The 8,726-nt window shown below is 42.1% G+C and overlaps 1 protein-coding gene across 1 annotated transcript in view; it reads left to right on the top strand.

The window, feature by feature from the left end:
• The window catches only part of ftcdnl1 (formiminotransferase cyclodeaminase N-terminal like 1), a 59,405-nt gene that overhangs the window by 46,600 nt on the left and 4,079 nt on the right, over positions 1-8,726 (top strand). The gene's annotated exons all lie outside the window — the stretch shown is intronic.

Genomic DNA, 8,726 nt, shown 5'->3' with positions numbered 1-8,726 from the left:
TGTGGCGGGCTGCAGCAGGGGGTGGTACCAGCAGGAGGAGGTGGAGAGGGCACCTGTATGCTCAGCTGTGAAAAAAAAACTGTTAATAACCAGCGAGCGGGAAACTGCAGTGAGTCACTGGGGCATTAAAACAACGACACAAAAACACAGAGAGGCGCAGGTGGAATGGCGGGAACTCAGCTCCAGGAAAGGGCTGTAACGGGCCACGGGTGGCGCCATGGTAACAGTGCACGGTGGAAGTCAGGAGGGTCTGTCAGAAAGTTTACTTCATCAAAGGGAAGCCTTTCTGTTTTGGCCTGCAGGGGGGCTGTAGGTAACCAGGAGGTAACGCACTGGGTTTATGACCTATTGAGGTCGCAGCTCATTCCGATATCTCTGGTGTGACACACCTTGATCTACAAGCCAGTCAATACGGGAGCCGTTATCAGTGATCTTTCATTTATCTAAGGCTGGGCGCCTGTGGGTGGCGCTGTAATGGCGCTGAATGCCATTGCTGAAAGTGCCTTTTCATGACTCACCTGGGGACTGAACAAATAACCTTCCAGAGTCAGGGCAGGTACTCAAACCGCAGTGCCACCTGCTGTGGCAGGGAGAGATTAAACCATTATTTACTTAGCCTGACAGACTCATTGTGCACTATCCAGAGTGTCCGGCGTTTGTAACATTTCCAGTCTCCGACACACTGCCCAGTGTGCCCTTTTGTAATATAGCCTTTGCTGTTGTGGTTGTGGCCGGGTCCTCCGGTTTCCATGGCTCTGGAGAAAGTAGACAGTGGAATGTTCTGAAGAATTGTGACATCACGGTTGTGATCTTTCACCTTTGTCCTCCATGAAGAAAATAACACCAGAGAAACTGAAGAAGCCTAGATTTCTATTTTAGTGTCTTATTTCCGGAGGGTACAGATAATAGTGGAAAAACCAGTCAAAAACATGTTTGTCTGTGTGTGCATCTGCGTGTGTGTATATGTCCTCAAAAGCACATATGTATGTTTGCTGTCACTGATACACAGACAAACACACACACGTTCCAACATTGGACCACTGCACTCATATTGGGCACGGGTAAATGGATGGCTTCGGGGCTGAGTTCACATGTACGTATGAAAGGGCAATGAGTGGCCCTTTCTCTTAATGAAGCTGGCTTCCTGTACACCATTGTTTTGAGCAGGAGCCTCCATTACATCACCTTTCCTTCCCACTGCTGAGACTTGGAAACAGACTTTATCCTCATCCGCATTCTCTCACAAACTCTCACTAAAAAAAACTAACACACACACACACACACATACACACACATACACACACAGACACACACATGCACACACACACATACTCACATACAGACACACACAAACACACGCTCCCACATCACAAACAGGCATGCACATGTATACTCACACTCCCATACACACACACACACAAGCACACACATATACACACTCCCACACACATCAACACACACATGCATACACACACACCACAGACATGCATGCACATGTATACACACACTCGCGTACACACACACGAAAGCACACACATATACACACTCCCACACGCATCAGCACACATATGCACACACACACACACACGCACTCACACACAGACATGCACACACACACAAAGAGACAGGCACACACACACACTCACACACCACAAACATGCATGCACACATATACACATACTCCCATACACACACACAAGCACACACATATACACACTCCTACACACATCGACACACGTGCACACTCACACATACACATGCGCACATCAACGTACTTCTACAGTCTATATGGATCTAGACTCCATCCCAGTACATCTACAGTATATATGCGCAATGTTATAATAACTGCTGTGTCATAGGTATGCTGTATAATAACAGTTGAAAGGCTATGTTTGTAGTAGCATTGCTGTGAAATTTTTGTGCCTCAGGAGCAGGGGATGACCGTAGCACTCGGGGAAATACACAGTTAAAACTGATTCTTACAAAAACAGGTCCCGGAATGACCAAATCACTAGTGTGACAATAATACACATATCTGTATCAGTATATTGAACTAAATGTGCAGCTCTATGATACAAATTATTAGTAATAACATAATTATTAATCTTTTTTAAATTGATCGTTAAAGTACTGCAACTCAGGGTTTGTACTTACAGGCCTTTGGTCTGGGTGAAAATAGTTAGATTTTTACACAATAAATCATGTTTTTTTTAAAATTTTTTATACAGAGTTAAAGAAGTTCATCAACAGATAAAAAGCCACAGTTGCTAGTGAACAAGTGTCCTCTGCTGGGGAAGCTGTGCAACTACATTTAAGATTAAAAGCAGGAAGAGCATGTATTGCAGCATGGCAAAATGGTGGGATTAGGGAGAGAGACTACTGTATTTTTGTACTTCCTGTGCTTGTGCACGTACTGTTCCTGTCTGTGTTATACACAAATGGAGCTAAAGGATAAATTCACTTTTATGAATTTAGAAAATAGCTTATACTGGGGAACAGTTGCTCGCTCATGTGCAGTTTGATGTTTTTCAAGCTGTCGCATTCCCATATACCGCAAACTCCATTCAGAAACCTGCAAGCCGGTCTAACCCCTTTCACACTTAAATGCAGTCATGCACCATTATGTGTATAAAGTTGTCAAGATTGTCACGGTTTGATACTGTCCTGGTGCAACTTAAGCTTCATGAAAGGACCAATTTAACTGTTTCAAGCTCCCATGTTCTTGGAAGTCTTATCTTGGGGTGTGGCTATTTTAAGCTTCAGAGCACCAATCGCTACCCTCGTCAAGGTGAAAATTCTCACGGTGCTTGACTGGACCGAAATGGCAGTTAGATTTATAGTTATTTACTGGCGTAGTGCCTCTGAGAGGTTTAAAGGTGTGGCTCACAGCAGAGTTCCTGTGCCACACATGAGCCAAGCACAGGAGGTTAAAAACCTAAAAAATATCCTGGCTTGGAAGGTAATCACAAAATGAAGAACGTATGAATACAACAGGGAGCGTGTGACAGCTTTGCAGACTCATCTTTGATGCACATTGTTCAGACGGCAATTATCTGTGCATTTTATTGGCTGATGTTCCCCGGCACGTCCGCCCCCGCGCACGTCCCCCATTCCAATGCACATCACTGTGTTTTTGTGTGGACCTTCTTTACAGAAACTCTGGCTGTAGCCATCTTGGGAAAACAGAGCGAGAGATGAGGGAGGGAGAGAGAGACCGAGACAGAGAAAGAGGGAGGGAGTGTGTCAGTGAGAGAGATAGAGAGATGACAGAGGGATAGACAAGTTTAGACAGAGTTGCATAGTGTGGGAGACAAAAATACAGGAAGGGAGTGTGTGTGTGTGTGTGTGTGGGAGAGAGAGAGGAGAGAGAGGGAGAGAGAGCTTCATAGCTCTCTTAGGCTCCCTCAGTCACATCTCACCGCTCTCTGTCTGCATCTCCCCACATCTCGATGCAACACCATTCCGAAAACAAGGAATGTCAGAACACATCTAATTTCAGGCACTTGGTACAGCACAGCCCTGAACCTTAAGTGTCTTTGCTTTAAACTGACTACAGCTTACTATCTGTAAGCGACCACCGGGTGAGGCAGTCCTGTAGCATGTAGACCTGTGTCTGGCCAGCAGGGGGCAGTAAGTGAGAAGCGATGCTTTGAGTGCGGCATGTCAGTGGGCATCTAGCAGATGAAGAAAGTCTGGTGCGGACTCAAACAGAGATAATCCCCACCTTCCTTTAAATCACATTATATAACAAAAATGAAAGATGTGAATGCATTACATACAATATGCATAATTTAAACATGCATGGCACATAGACATAAAATGTGTTGCTTCATTTCCAGAATTTATTGACTGCATTTTTTTAAAGGAGAGCAGGACAGTCCACCCTCCAGAAAGCAGAGAGTATAGCACATAGAGAGGTGACCACAGCTGAGAAAGTGCCACGGCAGGGACTGAACCCTCGCCCACACAGGGGGAATCGCACATGTCTTCTGCACAGTCTGTGCCTTAAAAAAACTGCAAAATGAAAACTCCTTATCGGGAAATAATTTTTTAGTGGGCATCTATAAATAGAAACCGATCAACAGTTTAAAAAGCAAAGAAATAACTGGCTGGCGGTCCTGGTATTGATTGTTCACACTCACACAAACACACACACACGCACACACAAACACACACGTAGCCCCTGCATGATGAAAGCGGTTTGACTGTTGTATTTTGAGCCCACAATTGCCTGATGTGCTTTCTTGTTTCTCTCTCTCTCTCTCTCTCTCTCTCACACACACACACACACAGTTTTCATTTGGGTCAGTATGACTACCACCAACATAAATCTGCATGGTCATGACCCTAATATCTCAGCAAGGCATTATAGATGAGCTGTCATTGTTCTTCTTGTGTCTTTCTTTTTTCTAAACCAAACTTGTAATTGCCAGTTTTCAACCTCACTGTTACATTTTACAGCCTACAAGCCACATAGTACTACAAGAGAGACCTAGTGCAGCCAAGAGGAGAGGAATATCTAAATGACAGAAACTGATAGCCTCTGAGTGCCTTGAATGTCTTTGGGACAAACTAATGTAGCTGGTTACAGCTACATTAAATTCCCTTTATTTTTAGGAATCGAGAGCTTTGGGGACGTGTCTTGAAGGCAGCTGTTTGAAAAGAACAGTGTGGGATAAAATGAGATTGTGTTTATTGAAGTTTCGGGGAAACCAAGTGGATTTCGTGTGCACATTTCTCATATTTTCTCCTCTGAATCTGGTGACAGCTTTCATGTGAAACCGAGTAGTTCTCCTGGCCTAAATACCCACTAGAGTGTACATTCATAAAGTACCACCCTGTAGCTTTCTACTGTTGCTGGCTGCCAAAGCCTGAAGACAAGTTGGCTGCGGTGGGTGAAGTTAGTACTTGCATTGAAGACCTCTTGGGAAAATAAGGCTATTTCTGGAAGTGGTGTTAGAGGGCCAGCGAGGGACCAAGTTAGACCCAATGCCATAGTGAGAGAAGTGATGGGGCTACTGCACCGTAGGAGGTGCTGTCATTTAGATGTGTTTTTATTTCCCCTGGTCATCACTTTAAGAGGGCATGAGTAATAATTACATTAAATCAAATGTGTGTTGACACACCCTGAACTGAACAACATTCATTGTTTGAAACTCATCTTAAAGCTGGGGTTATGCTGGAGAACACTGGGTAAAAGCCCATAGTCCTGATTAATACAATTGTTCTGTATACTACCAGTATTTAAACAAACAGTCTTCTGCTCATGCTGCAAAAATTATACAACCTGTGTGTGCAATGTGTATGCAAGTGTGTCATTTCTTTATGTTTTTGTTTTTCACATGGGCCAGTGTTGTTATGATCAGCTTTTGCAGTGTAGGATCGCTGACACTGCTATGGTGGACTGAGGGTCCTAAGGATATTCAACATTTCCAGCTCGTGGAAGCTATTACAACACATGAGCAAACTAACAGAACTGATAAATGAACCACCCAATTAACTGACTGAAATCAGTTGACCATCCAACCAGTCTAGCTGTCTGCCTACATATCTATCTTTATTTTTTACTGTACCATATTCAGTCAGTGGAATATTCATACTCATGTGGAAACATACTGGTGGGCAGCACTGGCCTTGTAACTTCCAGTTGCTTCCCTGTTTCAGCTTCCTATGTACTGGCAACATAAAAAGCTGTCCCATTTATTGAAATAATTTGGCATTGGGAGCCAGTGTATTTGTGGATAACTTTACCAGGGCAAACCTTCTGCTTCTGATTGGTACACAGTGTGGCATGCTCTCTGTCCTCTTTCCTCTTGTTGTGATAACTGAAAGTGTCATTGAGGCTTCTGCACAATGTAAAATACTGCTCATTTATTTTCAGGGAAGCTGCGGTTCAGTTTTTTTTTTTTCTTAATGGCCCTATAATTCAGTGTATGTAGCACAACAGTGCTGTGTATCCTGTCACTTAAGTCAGTAATGATACACTCATTTTTTTGATTTAGGAGAGGTGTTAATATATTTACCTGCACTTCACAATATCGCCATTGCAGTATCAAGTTTTCTGTGCAGTTTGTTAGCATTTTGAATTGTTAGGCCCAGAAGTGGTTTTAAATATTAATTCCTGGTCACACCCAAGGTATAGCAATATGTTAAAAATATGTAAATTAGTTCACTTCAAATGAACATAGCCGCTTTTCCCTCTAAGATAAGCAAAAGAAGAAGGAAAAAAAAGTGAAACGATAATGAGCACTATTGAAGCGATTATTTCAGAGTCTTTTATTTGAGACTCCAGGGGTAAAATAAGATCTGCGAATTGTGAAACGCAGCAGTTCTCTTAGTGGAGTGTGTGAATTCAATGAATTCCCACCCGCTTTGAAGTTTCTATGTCTGCACTGAATTATTTTAAAATTAAATTTTTCAGCCTCCTCCTCCCCATCTCAGTTATTTCAGCTGACAGAAAGAGAAGTGCTCGAAAGGATGATTGATTGACGCAGACTGATTGACGGGTGTGCTGGACTATATATATTGGCCTCTGCTGTGGCCACTGTCTGGCAACAGATCGCTATCATTACGGTTTGTGGCTGTTATCAATTGCAGTTTTAAGACGCTACGGTCTTTCAGTAAAGGAGGCTGTAGATGAGAAGATAAGGCTGAGTGGCTCATGGACTTGACTTGGAAGGAGATTGTCAAGAAAAGATAATCATTTACAAAGACAGGCTGTCTTTTGGCCTTCACCTGACACAACAAAAGGAATAAAACCACTGCAGAGGGAACAAAAGCACATGGAGACAGTGTACTGCTTCCCTGTCTTTCAATGACAATAACTTTGGCACTTGTAAAACCTTGAATGAACAGCGCCTTTTTATATGGGGCGGAATCTTGAGTTAAATTGGATTGGGTAGTTCAAGTTTCATTTTGGCTTGTATTGTGCAATAATACATCTCCCACAATAGGTGCAGAAGTATGTTAGAATTGGGGTAAAGTGGGCCTACCTGTCAAGAGATATTGAATTTCTGATCCTTCGTACTGTTTGTATCAGTGGGTGCTGATGCTGATTAGCCAGGAGAGGCCTTTGTGCTTGTCAAACGGTTGCTTATAAATCTGCACAGCTACTGTGATGTGACCCAGGAATTCTTATTATAGACACAGAGGAGCAGGTGCTAATACAGATATGATGCAGGGCCTTAATGTAGGTTGATAATGTGCAAACCGGTTTATCGGAGTGAGCATAGCCCCTGCATGCGCTAGAGCATGATGAAAGCCGTTTGTTGTATTTTGGGCCTACAATTGCCCGATGTCCTTTCTCATTTACTCTTTTCCTTTCATCTCTCTCTCTCGCTCTCTCTCTCTCTCTCTCTCTCTCTCTGTCTCTCACACTCACACACACACACGTTCGTACACACATACTGTACACAAACGCACACACAAGACATTTAGGCATCATTACTAATGCATTAAAGAAGTAGACTGTGAGTGCTTTGTGCTGGCTATCTCAAAGAGGAAGACTGAGCTGATAACTGGGCCCTTCTACCCTTTTCTTTTCTCTGCTCTTCAGTTTTCCAGATCTTTCCACCTCTCACACAGGTAGCCTATGAGGGTTCCAACCAGGTGCTCACACGCACATTTGACAAGGCTAAAATGAAGATTAATCTCACCCCTGCATTATTGATACTGTATAAATAATTCCTGTTCGGTCTGCATCCCTTGTGTGAATGATACATTCAAAATCTGTCTCAATCTGACTTTATTCATTTATTTGTTTTATTTTTCTTTCTGTCAGACTCCCTGAATGTTAACATACATCTTCTTCAGAAGGAGGAGTAAAACAAGCACCTGACAAAAAGCTTGCCTGCGACAGGGCAATTAATCCCAGTGAGAATCTTTTTTTGTTTTTCAGAACATTCTGGAAATGTTTGTGAAGTTAGGATAAATGTTCCCAGTGCATCATGCAGTTAGAATAACACAATTTTTATTATTCTAACACGCAAAAAATACTCTCTATCAGATTTAACAGAGAACATTTTTATAGTGTATATTTACAGTGCCCTCCAAAATGATTCACACCCTTGATATAAAATAAGCAATACAAGTCATTGTATGCTCAAAATGTGAAAATTGTATTATTTTATAGCAATACAATTTTTGTTTCATAAGTATTTTATTTCTGAAAGGTATGTGTAACAATTATTGACGCCTTTCAGTACTTCGGGGAATTTCGACCCTTCCTCCATAGAGGATGAAGGGTCAAAATATTTTAAGATCCTTCAGATATTTTGGTCTGCACCTGTGGACTGCCCTCTTCAACTCACACATTTTTGCTTGGGTTGAATTCTGTAGATTGAGATGGCCATTGCAAAACAGTTATTTTGTGGTCAGTTAATTTTTGATGGATTTTGTTCAATTCATCATTGGCACTTAGGTGACCTCAAGAAGGTATTCCAACCAATGTCATCAGGAGTCATTTGTAGTTATGTTATGTCAAGCAGGTAATTTCACTTATCATTCTCTGGGGAATTTGTTTTGTTGCATGTAGAAAATAATCTAAAATGTGAAATGTCTGTATTATAAATGGAGACTAAGACTAAGCAATATTATGAGCATTCAAAGTTTTTGATTACCATAGCAACCAAAGCACAAAGCTGTTATAAGTAGTACCATTGTTTTTAAATATGAATCCCTGGTCACAACTAGAGTGATGGCAATAGCTATAATGAAAAACATGTGAA

The sequence above is a fragment of the Anguilla anguilla genome, chromosome 15 (genome assembly GCF_013347855.1).
Source record: "Anguilla anguilla isolate fAngAng1 chromosome 15, fAngAng1.pri, whole genome shotgun sequence".
Lineage (NCBI taxonomy): Eukaryota > Metazoa > Chordata > Actinopteri > Anguilliformes > Anguillidae > Anguilla > Anguilla anguilla.
This window is presented reverse-complemented; position numbering and strand designations above follow the sequence as displayed.